A 15007-nucleotide genomic window follows, 5' to 3' on the forward strand; every position below is an offset into this window, starting at 1 on the left:
GAGGAGGGCCATGTGTCCATGTTTGGCCATTAGTCCACCTGCCCTATTTAGAGCGAGTGAACACATGGCCAGTTTTGGCTTTCACAAACTTCCATACAAAATATGTGATATGTGGAAGTAAAAACCTTAAGAGAAAACTCCCATTTCTTTTTTTATTTTCAAAATCAAAATCCTGCTTTAGAAGTTTGTTTAGGAAAATAAAACAAATGTTGAAAGCTTGATGTATGGTTCCATCATGCTGACAAATCCGTCCATGAAACTTTCAATGCATTTACAGGAACCGAGATGACGGTGAATCCTGCAAATGCAAGAAATGTCCACTGGGCCAGCGGACAACTCTAAATGTGGCATACTGAGTACCCTTGCCATGGCATGAGTAAGGTACTGCACCATGGAGACGGTACATGCTCTGTCTGCCAAACTCAAAGTCAGGTCCTAAGTCTTTGGTGCATTCATGTGAGTGGTCAGAAGATAGTGATAATCCTGTACTGCTTCTCTTCCGAACCAATTTTGCTAATTTTTCATGAATTAGCTTTAGATGAGATATTCCATTTATTAAGACTAGAAGGCATGCTACAACATTTTAGTTTTTTTGACACTATATTGTTGATGACCAAGTGTAAATCACTCACTGGCATCAAAACTACGACACCCATGACTTAGGACTTTATTTAAATGGCAACTTATCAGTACATCTACAAAACAAAATTGGGATTGTTAGCTAGGAATAAAGGCCAACCTCCATTTGTTATAAGTGCCTGATTGTCCTCCACAAATTTGGTATTCTTTTGTCACTTGAGCACTGTGCCGCCAAACGTTTTTAACTTGTACTATTATGAATTGCCTCAATCATTCATTTCAAAGTTGATTCTGTATCATAGACCATTATATTGTTTCTTCTAATAGAAATTCTGAATATGAGACATATCATTTTCTTCATCTTTTGTATCCAGTGCGCTAGTTGCTTTGTAATGTGAAAGATAACTCAGTGGCATTCCTCAAGTAACTTTGATTTTCATTAGGTCATTTGAGGCTGAATTTAGTTGCTCTAGAAAAATCTCTAGACTTAGCAATTGTCCCTGAAAGAACCATTGTTCTTTGAGGAAAGAGCCCTGTCCACAAGGGTATTAAGTTAACCCCTATGTTATCTTACATTAATCTTATCAGGGACCATAGCTACTCCCACAGGTGAAATGATCCAAAAACTCCCCGGGATGCTTATTTGTGGTCCAGGGAAGATCTGGCTTGGCAGTTTGGTCTGGACTGTTCCCATGAGGAAAAGGGTCAAGACTGATTTGCATATGATTGGGTCTGAACTGGGGTGGCTATGTGAGCTAAAGAACGATGATGGATTCAACCCAGATCTAATAGTGATTGAGGGCGAGTGTCTGTAAAGATTCAGTGCTCCGTCCAGCATCTCCTTTTGTGTGCTTTGTTCACCCAAAGTTGGCAGGGTATGCCCAGACGTGAGTCCCTTGCTCACTTTGCAACTGGATTAAAGCTAGTCTGGCTGATTAGGGGTGTTACCCTGAAACCAGTCCCAGTATGTTTGTTTCTGGTCCAGGTAAGACCTGACTTGGCAGTTTGGGTTGGACTGTTCCCGTGAGGAAAAGGGTCAAGACTGATTTGCATATGTCTGGGTCTGAACTGTGGTGGCGAAGTGAGCTAAAGAACTATGATGGATTCAACCCAGATATATCAGTGGCTGGGAATGAGTGTCTGAAGAGTTTCTCATTGTCTTTGCTTTGTTCACCCTAAATCGGAAAGGCTATCCAGACGTGGGTCCCTTGCTCACTTTGCCACTGGATTCAAGCTAGCCTGGCTGATGAGGGGTGATACTGTGAAACTTGTCCCTGGATGCTTATTTCTGGTCCAGGGAAGACCTGGCTTGGCAGTTCGGGCTGAACTGTTCACACGAGGAACTGGGTAAAGACTGATTTGCATATGGCTTGGAACTGGGGTGGAGAAGTGAACTAAAGAATGATGATGGATTCAACCCTGATCTAATAGTAACTGGGGGTGAGTGCCTGAATAGTTTCTGCACCCCATCCATCATCTCCTTCTGGTTGGTCCACTTTCTGAAAATGGCATTTCTAAAATACTAATGTAAAATCTAACTTTTCCCACTAAAGAGGATTTATCATTACCATTCCAAAGATATGAAACATGATTTAGCTACTCCTTTCCAATCAGGAATTACAGCTTAAAAGTGGTTTAAGGAATTCCCAATGCTAGCCTATGAGAGAAGTAGGCCTCACAGTAGTGAAAAATGAATTTAAATGTTTGTCACTACCAGGACATGTAAAACATAAAAGTACATGTCCTATCTTTTAGTTACACAGCACCCTGTCCATAGGGCTACCTAGGCCTACCTAGGGCCTACCTAAGGGTGACCTATGTATAATAACGGGGGAGTTTGAGGCTTGACAAGTGGTTTTAAATGGCAAGTTAAAGTGGCAGTAAACTGTGCGAACAGGCCCTGCAATGGCAGGCCTAAGAAAGGTTTGGAAGGCTACTTTGGTGGGTGGCACAACCAGTGCTACATTCCCACTAGCAGCATTTAGGTTACAGGCCCTGGGCATGTGGTATACCACTTTACAAGGGACTTATAGGTAAACAAAATTTGCCAATGTCACCATGTTTTGGGGAGAAGCACATGCACTTTAGCACTGGTTAGCAGTGTGTGGAATTCAATAAAGGAGGTAGACTGTGATGTAGTTGTATCCAAATGGTAGATTTATTCTTTAGTTCAATCAGGACAGGAACATTTGAGGATAAGAAGGTTGTGGTAGTATTGAAAGTAGTAACAGGAAAATCAGCGCACCGGGAGCAGCAACTGACAATTCCACTCAAACATACACACAGGGAACATTCAGTGACATCACTTACACTGGCTGAGCAGCAGAGTACAGAACACAGAGAAAGGACTAGACAGAGAAGAGAGCAAGATACCACACACCGCCCTCCCTAACGGAGACAATAACAAATAAAGAGGGAAGAGGTACGGAAATGAGAACAAATAAGTTAAGAGAAAGGAAAACCAGGTCGAAAGACACGAAACACACACACACCCCATTTCAACAGAAGAGATGTGTGTGCAATAAAGAAAAACACAATGAACATAAAAGCAAGTGGGTTTGAGTCCTCAGAAGTGCCCCAAACCCCAGAACAACAAAATGCAATGCGCACAACAGTAAAACCTCACTTAATGTGGTTTGAGTATAAGTAAAAAAAAAACACCACCACTAAGAATTGCTCATCAAACATGCAAACATAGAGCGAAAGTGCCCACCAAAAGTAGTTTGTGTAACAGCATCAGAAGTACCCATCACCACACAGAAGAAATTTGAAATGTGTCCACCACCAGACAACAGTAAATACAAAAAATGGAGCGAACATGCCCTGTAAATGTGGTTTGGGAATCCATCCACAGAAGAACCCACCACCACCCTGAAAAGGTTTGGACGTAGCAATTAATTCCACCACCTGAAAACACAAGCAAAACTGGGAATGTAATATGCCCCATCATAAGTAGTATGAGCTTAAAAATTATGCTCACCACTAGTCAACCCAAGTAAGTATAAGCACAACAATAGTTTAGAATGCAAGAAAACAGCAATCCTAGCACTAGTAAGTGTAAAAAACTTCAACCTAAAAAAGAAATCACTATCAAAAAGATTTGAGCTCAGTAACTTGCTCACCAACAGGAAAATACACGCCGTTAGAGGTCGCAATGCCCCCCCCCCCTCAAAATAATATGATAGAAATATCACAACCAAACACCATTCAAGTATAGTATGGGAAGCAAAACGCAAGAACCCCAGCAGTAGTAAAGACAAATAACATATGTTTTACAAAAGAACCCTCATCAAGAATAACCTTAAAGACACAAGCATAAGGTACACAGCTTATACCTCTATGTAAATCACTTGCAGTATCAATAAATACAGTAGAGTACCAACAACATAGTAGAATGTCAGCAGTAGTAAACACACAAAAAATGAGTGACTCTATTAATAGGAAGGAACCTGAAAAGAAAAGAATGCAATGACATCAAGTCACAAAAAAAATGCAATCAATACAGTATTACAAAATGTTTCTCACGAGTGGGTAAATATTCTTACAGTACACCCTCCTCTTCTGTAAAAGTAAAAATGTAAAATGTCAATTAGAGTAGAGATTCCAGCACAGGAACTCACTTTCGCCGGTGAGCAATTAGACACCCGAATGAATATAGTACATCACAGTCTACCTCCTTTCTTGAATCCCACCCTCGTCGCAAGTGTGAAATTCAAGAACGGAGGTAGACTGTGATGAAGCTGGCACGATGGCAGGATCGCTCTTCCGGACCTCAAGGTCTATTACTGGGCTTCCCAATTAGTCGCAATCAACCAGTGGCTCCACGTCCCCCACGACGACCCCGCATTCATATTAGATAGATACCTCTTAGAGTCGTCAGGGATACTGGGTGCCTTTTACAATAAAAGGAAGCAACGCAACATTACGGGGCCGACACGAAACACACTGCGATTATGGTTTGAGCCATAACGGACACTGGGGTGGGACGATGTTGTCAAACTGGCGACGCCATTATGGGATACAAAGCGACTTGGAATGCTGGGTAGGACCAAGGGATTTTGTAGCTGGGACCTAATAGGCATTTCCAAAGTGGGGGACTTGTGGCAGAGGGGTGGAGTGGTTGCCTTTGCTCATCTTCAGGCCAGGTATGGCATGGCCCAGACAGAATTATTTCGCTACATGCAGGTCAGGCATGCACTACAGTCCCTAATACCACCAGATACAAGGCCCGAGGAGTCCTCCTGCTGGAGGATCGGCTCCTAACGGACCACCTCCACAAAAAGGCAATCTCACTGACATACAGGAAAATAGTTCATAACCGCAAAGACCCCACGGTAGCGCTGAAGGCTGCGTGGGAACACAAACTGGGAGATATTGATGAGGCAGACTGGCGGGAGGCATTAGCATCCCCCAGAGAAGCTGCAATCCCATCAAGACTGCGGCTAGTCCAATTAAAAATCCTGCATCCCACATATTACACTAGGATACTCCTACACAAAATACATCGAGCGGACACACCGCTCTGTCTTCGGCAGTGTGGGGAGCATGGCACGTTCTACCACACTATCTGGCAATGCCCCAAAATAGTGCAGTACTGGATGGCATTAATGCGGACGCTGTCCCAGGTCACACATGTTGACACACTTCCAAGCCCGAGGTGTTGCCTGCTCAATATTTGGGAACCAACGGATCTAAATGCAATGGCTCAGGATTGGGTAACTTTGGGCATGACAATAGCCAAACGTAACATTGCCCAGCGCTGGGGATCCAGAAATAGTCCCACACTTGCTCAATGGTGCAAAGACATGGACATGGCAATGATGGCGGAAAAGTCAGTGTACGTCCACCGGGGATGTCTGAAAAAATGGGAAAAGGTCTGGGGAGGCTGGAACATCTACCGAGGCAATATCTGTGAACCCCCCCGTTGGATGAATCGGAGTCTGATGCCAGTATATCAACAGCTTAGGGTGGGCACCAGCACAATAGATATATGTAGAGGGACTGCAAAGATGCTAGAGATGGCACTAGGGGGTGTGCGCTATGAGACGTACAGCAATGGTTATGTAGATACCGAAGTAATTTTGTCCGCATGTCACGTGAAAGAAATACTGATATCACACTTTGCAAAATGTTTTAAAAAAAAGTTTATACAAAAAAAAAAGAAATAACCTTCCCCAGATCCCTCCGACCCAAATAACTACTGGCCGATATCTTGCCTGCCCCGTCCAGCAAATTGATTGAAAAGATCCTGAATGAGCAACTGGTTAGCATGTCCAGGATAATAACTGACTGGGTTCTACTCAATTTAGAATTAGGGCTAGACATAGCACAAAATCTGCTCTCATAAAAACTACTGTGGAAATTAGAAGTTCTCTAGATAATGGGGGCAGAGAGGCACTGATCCTGATTGACTTATCAGCAGCCTTTGATACGGTAAATCATGGGCTGCTGATGGAGCGGTTAAGGAGGATTGAGGTAACAAGTTCGGCATGGAAACTGCTAGACTCGTTTCTTAGCGGACGGGTACAGTTGGTCCGATTGGGTGACTTCTTGTCTCATTAATTTTCTTGGCCTTGCGGTGTATGTACCCCCGGGATCGGCAATCAGCCCTACATCATTTAATATCTACGTCACTCCTCTGGCAGACCTAATCAGATCCTTTGGCTTCACCCTTACTTCCTATGCAGACGACACACAGATAGTGGGCTCATTGTACAGTGGGGTCGAAGTTGTTGGGTCAAGATTCCAAGAGTGCATGCAAGCTATTAGCTTGTGGATAGCCAGGATCTGCCTGAAGTTAAACTCAGGGAAAATGGAGGTTCTTATTTTCGTCTCTCAGCCATCCTTCTGGTCTCCGGAATGGTAGCCCGTAGAGTTAGGCCCACTCCCCTCGCTGGTGAAGAAAACTAAAAATCTGGGAGTTAGCATAAATGAATCGCCCTCTCTCCAGGATCAGGTAAAAACAGCAACTTCGGCTGCTTTCTACACTCGGAGATTAATCAAAAAGATTCTTCCGTATATACCCAATCATTTACAGAAAACCGTGGTCACCTTGCTGGTGCTGTCAAGGATTGACTATCCGAATGGACTGTATTTAAATGCCCATCAATAGGTGTTAAACAAATTACAGACATTGAAGAATGCGGCGGCTCATACTCTTTTAAATATTCCTAAATATCACTCTCTTGCAGGTCCCATTAGAAAGCATCACTGGCTCCCTGTGAGCCAGAGAGTGCTTTTTAAGGCTATCTGTATTGTCTATAAGGCCTTGCAAAACCAAGGAACCTGAATTTTTTAAGAACAGTTTTATTTGCTACTCATCTCCTGGATCATTACGATCCGCCTCTGCTAAATTTGTATCAGTACCTAGGTATGAGCGCGCCTCCTGGGTCGGAAGAGGCTTTGTCGTGGGAGCCTCAAAAGATTGGAACAATCTTAACCTTCATATTAAATTCATGCCAAATCTGGTGGCATTCAGGAAATTGCTAAAAACCTGGCTTTTCAGGTCCGGCTAAAAATTTCTTCGGGTTAATTTCTACCATCTGTTCCTGTGGAGAAGCCAGAACCCTGCTCTATGACTATTTTGTCTTTGTCCTCTCTCCCAGTGCTTTCGATGGAAGAGTTTAATAAAATTGTGGCGAAAGTTAAATCTGGCTCCCCCAGGGATCCTTTACGACCTGCACAATTTAGAGAATCAGCGTCACTTTGTTTCCCTCCTCTGCGTGATCTTGTCAATCTATCGTTGATGTCTGGTTCTGTCCCTGCTAGCTGGAAACAAGCTCAGGTGATGCCGATTTTAAAAAAACCTGCCTTGGATCCACTAAAGCTGGAGAACTATCGCCCTATATCTCTTCTTCCGTGGGCTGTAAAACTTACTGAGGTTCATGTTAATGCCATCTTATCTAACCATCTCCATCGCGCTAACATTTTGGATCCCTCGCAGAATGGCTTCCGACCCGGCCATAGCACTGAAACTGCGTTGTTATTCATGGTTGAGCACCTGCGTACTGTGGTCGACTCGGGTCAAACGGCGGCACTGGTGCTTCTCGATCTCAGTGCCGCCTTTGACACCGTCTCCCACTCTATCTTACTACAGCGTTTGGGTGAGGCTGGTGTCGATAACGTGACACTTGAGTGGTTTCGATCGTTCTTATCTGGTCATACGTTTAGGGTTGTTACTCCTCCTTTTCAATCCAAACCCTACCCTATCACTCAGGGTATGCCGCAGGGGTCAGCGTTGAGCCCCACACTTTTCAACCTTTATGTGCAGCCGCTGGCTGCTGTCGCCAAGCGTTGGAACGTGACTCTGGTGTCCTATGCTGACGACACGCAGCTGGCGGTTGCATTAAGTGGGGCCTCCGACCTTGAGGCTGCCAAGTTCCGTGAAGGACTGAGCTCAGTGGCCCGCTGGATGACAGATAACTGCCTGCAATTGACCGCTAAAAAACAACGAAGTGCTCATTGTCGGCAAGCAGAGTCATCTATGGGGTGATCATTGGTGGCCATCTGAGCTTGGCTCAACTCCCCTTCCTGTTACTGAGGTCAAGAACCTTGGGACTTGGCTGGATTCCAAACTTAGTTTTGCCTGTCACACCAAGAAAACTGCTGCTACGTGTTTTGGGATTTTACGTGGGCTTAGACCTATTTTTAAATTCTTCGACGCTCCAACCATACAGCTTATTGTTCAAGCTACGATTTTGTCTAGGTTGGACTATGCAAGCTCTCTCTTGTCGGGGGCTAATTTGGCCGAACTTTCCAGACTTCAAAGCGTTCAAAACGCTGCCGCCAGGGCTCTGGTCGGCTTACCGAGATTTTGCTCGGCCAAAAATACCAGTGTTAAACTGCATTGGCTCCCTGTTGTTCAGAGGATTAAGTTCAAATCTCTGTGCCTTGTGTTTAAAATTCTGAAGCACTCTTCTCCTCAGATTTTGGAGCATCTCATTCTGCCTTATGTTCCCTCGCGCCTTCTCAGATCCTCAGGTCATTATTTGGTCACAGTCCCGCGCTTTAAAAGAGCCAGAGCCGGAGGTCGCTCTTTCAGAGTTCTTGCTGCCAGGCTCTGGAATTCTCTTCCTGTTCATATCCGCGCAATCAACGAACTTTTTGCTTTTTTGAAGGCTGTTAAAACCTTCCTCTTTCCTCTGGAATCTTAGTGCTGTTATGTTCTTGTTTGTGGCATTACTTGTGTCCGGTTTTCTGTCCTCTATAGCGCCGGGACGCCCCTTTGCTGGGGCAGCTGTGCGCTCTACAAATCCGGATAACATAACATAACATACTGTGGTCTTTCAGATAGTGCCAAGACACCCATGGGCATTCGAGCGCTTAACAAAACTCCGTAACATAACAGAACAAGAAAATGCCTACTTGTTAAAAGTTGCATTTTCAAGCACACAATTTTAAAACCATCTTCCTAGAAAGATGTGTTATTAAATCCTAAATTCAGAGAGCCTAAATTTTATTTTTCTATTGTGTCCAAATGGAAAGTTATGCTTGTAAGATGTTACGAAGCAACTCCCATGTTAGCCTATGGGACAGATGCCTTTCAATAGTGAAAAATGGAATTGGCAGTATTTCACTATCAGGATATGTCACACACACACCAGCAAATGTCCTACCTTTTACCTACACTGCACCCTGCCCGTGGGGGTACTTTGGACTACCTGGGGGGTGCCTTACATGTAAGAAAAGGGAAGGTTGGGGCCTGGCAAGTGGGTGCACTTGCTAAGTCGGCATGGCAGTTTAAAACTGTGCACAGACACTGCAGTGAAAGTTCTGAGATTCCCTTGCAGGGATACTCATTTGGATGGCACAATCAGTGCTGCAGGCCCACTAGTAGCATTTGATTTGCAGGGCCTGGCACACTCAGCGCACTTTACTAGGGACTTACCAGTAAATCAAATATGACAATCATGAGTAACCAATTACCACAACAATTTATACAGGGAGCACTTGCACTTTGACACTGATCAACAGGGGCATAGTGCCCAAAGCATCTAAGCCAGCAAAAACGAAATTCAGCACAGGATCACAAATACAGGAGGTAGAGGCAACAAATCAGGAGAAACCACTCCAAGGAAGTCAAGTCTAACATGACCTTTAAGAATCCTTGTCACCTGGGGGTGGTGCATTGTCAATAGCGTCAATTAGGCTTTTAATGGGTTTATTCAGCAGTGATGGCGTGGCCCAAATATTTAAGTTATTGCACTAAAAAGTTTAATTTCTCTTTTGACACAGTCATAATTCTATTTCACAGAATGCTAAGCATGCGTTCCAGTATCATATCGTGCTCTTCAAAACTCTTCCCAAAGATTAAAATATTGTCTTGGAATGCCTCACAGTCATCAATCAATCAATCAATCAATCAATCAAGACATTTGTAAAGCGCGCTACTCACCCGGAGGTTCTCAAGGCGCATAGGGGAGGGGGGTCCGCTACTGCTCGAACAGCCAGGTCTTGAGTTGCTTCCTGAAGGCGAGGTGGTCTTGGGTCAGGCGGAGGTGGATGGAGAGGGAGTTCCACGTCTTGGCAGCCAGGTAGGAGAAGGATCTTCCTCCCGTTGTGGCTCTTCGGATGCGGGGGACGGCGGCGAGGGCGTGGCTGGTCGATCGAAGCTGGCGGGTGGGAGTGTAGAAGGTCAGGCGGTCGTTGAGGTATCTTGGGCCTTGGTTGTGGAGAGCTTTGTGTGCGTGGGTGAGGAGTCGGAATGTGATTCTCTTGTTGACGGGGAGCCAGTGCAGGTTTTTCAGGTGTGCGGAGATGTGGCTGTGTCGGGGAATGTCTAGGATGAGGCGTGCTGAGGCATTCTGTATGCGCTGGAGTCTTTTCTGGAGTGTTGCTGTGGTTCCGGCGTAGAGAGAGTTGCCGTAGTCCAGTCTGCTAGTGACGAGGGCCTGGGTGACCGTCTTCCTGGTTTCGATGGGGATCCACCGGAAGATCTTACGTAGCATGCGCAGGATGTTGAAGCATGATGAGGAGACAGCGTTGACTTGTCTGGTCATGGAGAGGGAGGAGTCCAGGATGACGCCCAGGTTGCGTGAGTGGTCTGGTGGTTTGGGTGCGCTGCCCAGGGCAGGGGGCCACCAGGAGTCGTCCCAGGCGGAGGGTGAAGATCCCAGGATGAGGACTTCCGTCTTATCTGAGTTCAGTTTCAGGTGGCTGTTCATCATCCACTCGGCTACGTCTTTCATCCCTTCGTGTAGGTTGGTTCTGGCGGTGGCGGGGTCGTTGGTGAGGGAGAGGATCAGCTGGGTGTCGTCGGCGTAGGAGATGATGTTGAGGTTGTGTTGGCGTGCGATGGCCGCAAGGGGGCTCATGTAGATGTTGAACAGTGTGGGGCTGAGTGAAGAACCTCGTGGTACGCCGCAGATGACTTCATTGGCCTCTGATCTGAACGGGGGGAGGCGGACTCTCTGTGTTCTTCCGGCGAGGAAGGAGATGATCCAGTCCAGTGCCTTCTCTTGGATTCAGATGTTGTTGAGGCGCTGCACTAGGGTGCGGTGGCAGACCGTGTCGAACGCCGCGGAGAGGTCCAGGAGGATGAGGGCCGCTGTTTCCCCGTTGTCGAGCAGGGTTCGGATGTCATCGGTGGCTGCGATGAGGGCGGTCTCGGTGCTGTGGTTGGCCAGCTGTTTGTTGACGGTCTTCTCGATGACTTTGGCAGAAAAAGGAAGAAGCGAGATGGGGCGGTAGTTTTTGAGGTCGGTGGGGTCTGCTGATGGTTTCTTCAGTAGGGCGCTGAGTTCGGCGTGCTTCCAGCTCTCTGGGAAGGTGGCGGTGTCGAAGGAGGCGTTGATGATGTCCCGTAGGTGGGGTGCGATGACAGAGTCGGCCTTGTTGAAGACGTGGTGAGGGCAGGGGTCTGTTGGAGATCCGGAGTGGATGGAGTTCATTGTGCGGATCGTGTCTTCGGTGTTGATCGGGGTCCAGGTGTGGAGGGTGGTGGTGGGGGGCGTTGATGTGGTCGTAGGGTGCGTCGGCTGTGTGCTGAAGCTGTTGTGTATGTCTGCGATCTTGCTGTGGAAGAATGAGGCGAGCGAGTTGCAGAGGTCTTGCGAAGGGGTGATGTTGTTGTTTCCGGCGCTAGGGTTCGAGAGCTCTTTGACGATGTTGAACAGTTCCTTGCTGTTGTGGGCGTTGTTGTCCAGTCGTTCCTTAAATGCGGTTTTCTTGGTGGCGCGTATCAGTTGGTGATGTTTTCGAGTGGCGAGCTTGAGGGTGGTCATGTTGTCTGTAGATGGGTCTCTGCGCCAGGCTTGCTCGAGGGCTCGGCAGTTCTTCTTGGAGCTCTTGAGTTCGTCGGTGAACCAGGAAGCTTTCTTGGTGCCGAGTCCGGCGGGGGGGGTCTTCAGTGGAGCGAGGTCGTCTGCGCAGTCGCTGATCCACCTCGTGAAGTTGTTGGCGGCTTGGTTGGGGTTCGCTGAGCTTTCGGGAGGGTTCTGGCTCAGTGATGTGGTGAGCTGGTCGGCTGTGATCTTGTTCCAGCTCCTGCGGGGGACCTGTTGCGAGTGGTGGTGGAGCGTGGTCCTTCTGAAGCTGAAGTGGACGCAGCTGTGGTCTGTCCAGTGGAGTCCGGTGGCGTGGCTGAAGGAGATGTCCTTGCAGGAGGAGAAGACGGGGTCGAGCGTGTGGCCGGCGTAGTGGGTGGGGGTCGTCACCAGTTGCTTGAGTCCGAGGTTGGCGAGGCTGTCCAGCAAGGTGGTGGTGTTGCGGTCGTTGTTGTTCTCCAGGTGGAAGTTGAGGTCCCCGAGGAGGATGTAGTCGGCGGAGGGGAGGGCGTGCGGGCTGATGAAGTCGGCGATGTCTTCGCTGAATTGTGTGCGAGGTCCTAGGGGTCTGTAAATGAGGGTGCCTCTGAGGGTGGTCTTGGGGTCGGTGTGTATCTGGAAGTCAAGGTGTTCGGCGGTTGTGAGGGTGTCGTCGGAGTTGGTCGTGAAGCGGATGGTGTTCATGTGGACGATGGCGATGCCTCCTCCAGTCTGGTTGACGCGGTCCCTCCGGGTGATCTTGTATCCGTCCGGGATGGCGATGTCGGGTGCTGAGGAGGCGTTCATCCAGGTTTCCGTGAGGAAGGCGACGTCTGGTGATGTTGTGTCGAGCAGGTTCCAGAGTTCGACAGCGTGTCTGTGGACGGAGCGAGTGTTGAGCAGGATGCACTTGAGGTGGTTGCTGCTGGGGGTCGGCTTGGTCGGTGCGGTGCAGGTTCGGATGCAGGAGAACTTGCAGGACTGGCAGGTGAAGGGTCCGTGGGTGCGTCTCGGGGTGGCTCGGTAGCAGCCGGGGGGTCGGCCGGAGTTGAGTGCGTTGAGGGAGGTGGCGTCGTAGGTCCGGCGGGTGGGGTGGCCTCTGCGGGGGCCAGGGGTTCTGGCGCTGGGCGCGGTCCATGCGCGGACGGGCGCAGACGGGCTTACCTTTGGCGCACCTTCGGCGCTCAATCGGAGCTCCCGCTGCGCGCGTCCGCTGCGCGGTCGCTCTGGGGGTGTCATAAGTAAGGAGCCGGGAGGGAGGAGCAGCTGGGTGGCGGGAGCGGGGCGGCGAATGGAAACACAGGGGGGCGGGCCGCAGGGAGTCAGCGGCGGGAAATCCAAGAAGCAGCGGGCAGCGGGAATCCCAAGAGCAGCGGGCAGCGAGCGAAGGAATCTGCAGGCAGGAGGCGGCAAGGCAGGCAGGAGCGGCAGCAGTGAGTGGGGCGACCTAGCCCTGAGGAGGGCTGAGCGGACATTCTATTTCACATAATGCTAAGCATGCGTTCCAGTTTCATATTGTGCTCTTCAAAATTCTTCCCAAAGATTAAAATATTGTCTTGGAATGCCTGAACACCACACCATTGACGTCTTTAAATAATGTGTCCAGAAGTTTCTGAAACACACTTGCGGTGGATACTAATCTGAAAGGTAATCTTAATTATTCAGAAGCACCAAAAGGGGATTCAAATATTGTTAAATCTTGTGATGTTTTAGACAATGAAACCTAACGATATGCCGATTTGAGGACTATAATAGAAAAATATGTAGAACCTCCTACAGCCATTAACATTTATTGTATTTTTGGCAAAGGATGGCACTCAACTACAATGTTCTTATTTAAAGAACACAAATCAGCAGACAAAAGCAAACTACCTGATTTTTTATTCATCCTTGACACTAAGTGGCACAGCCCTGACTATATGTTTAACCAGTACAGCACAAGCTTTCAATTTTAATTCATATTGTACATATCTCACACACCCTATTTTGCCTGCAAAAATCTGACATCTCCCATAGATTTGTCATTCATGACTTCAACTGCGCCAACAGGCATTTCCCCTAACACTATAGTGTTGTCACTTCCTGGTTTCAACATGATGCCCAATCTGCCTAAATCATGCCAGCCCATATTATCATGTCCATTTTGACCACGTACATTTTGGTCACTGAAGACCTGCTTAATAGGCTTAATGTGTCTTGAAAATGTCCTAACATATCGATAGCTTGAGCACCGAATGTCTTATGATGCAAATCTGTTTCACTTAACTCCATTTCTTTGGTAAAAGGTAGCATTAGACAAAATGGTTATGGATGAACTAGAGTCTGCCATACCTTCTAGAGAAACCTCACCAATTTGTGCTATACCTACAGGTGCTCTAAATGGTGTAAGCACATTCTCATATTCAATAGTCAAAACCAAATTATTGACCATGTCATCTTGCAATTCATCCACAGCGTTCACCATGATGGACGAATTATATTGGTTGCACCTGGTGGATCTACAGGCACTTTGAAAATGATCCAGTTTTTTACTGCCCATAGGTGTATAGTTTGGAATATTTCCTAAATGCAATTCTGGCCCACATCTAAAACATGCAAGTTTCCTATTCAACAAGAACAAATTCCTCAACTTTGCTGTCTTGGAAGCCTTCCCTCTGCTGAAAATCTTGGAAACCTTCCCTCTGCTGAAAACAGTTCAAACCACTTTCGTGCTTTAATATGCGCCAGTAACAGCTTTAGTTGACATTGAAGATAGTTAAGTGCTTTAAGCGATGTCCAGCACTTCATTAAGTGTAGGATTCCTGCAAGCCAGAAAGCAATCGTGGATCTTTTTGCAGTGACAGCTAAAAACAAGCTGATCTCTCAGGTAAGTATCTATATTTTCACCAAATTCACATTTCGAATCCAAAATTCGTAAATTTGATATGTATTCCTCCACTCTCTCATCTGCTTACTGTTTCCTTTGAAAGAAGCTATGTCTTTTGAGCATTATGCTTGGTTGTTCCGTAAATCTCTTTTCTAGATGTTTAAGTGCCTCTGTGTAAAAGCCCCATGGAATGAACTGTCTCCTGGTGGATCAATTTTGGACAGATTATCGAATATTTCTTGTCCAGCATCCGCTAGCATGCTAACTAGTAATGCTTTTTTAGGTTGAGCCTATAGCGGCAGCGCATACGCTACTCGCT

At 47.1% G+C, this 15007-nt stretch overlaps 1 protein-coding gene across 1 annotated transcript in view; it reads right to left on the bottom strand.

Annotated features, from left to right (window-relative positions):
- Positions 1-15007, bottom strand: part of LOC146822434 (guanylyl cyclase-activating protein 2-like) — a 342352-nt gene that overhangs the window by 245490 nt on the left and 81855 nt on the right. The window lies entirely within an intron of this gene.

This window comes from Triturus cristatus, chromosome 6, assembly GCF_964204655.1.
Source record: "Triturus cristatus chromosome 6, aTriCri1.1, whole genome shotgun sequence".
Lineage (NCBI taxonomy): Eukaryota > Metazoa > Chordata > Amphibia > Caudata > Salamandridae > Triturus > Triturus cristatus.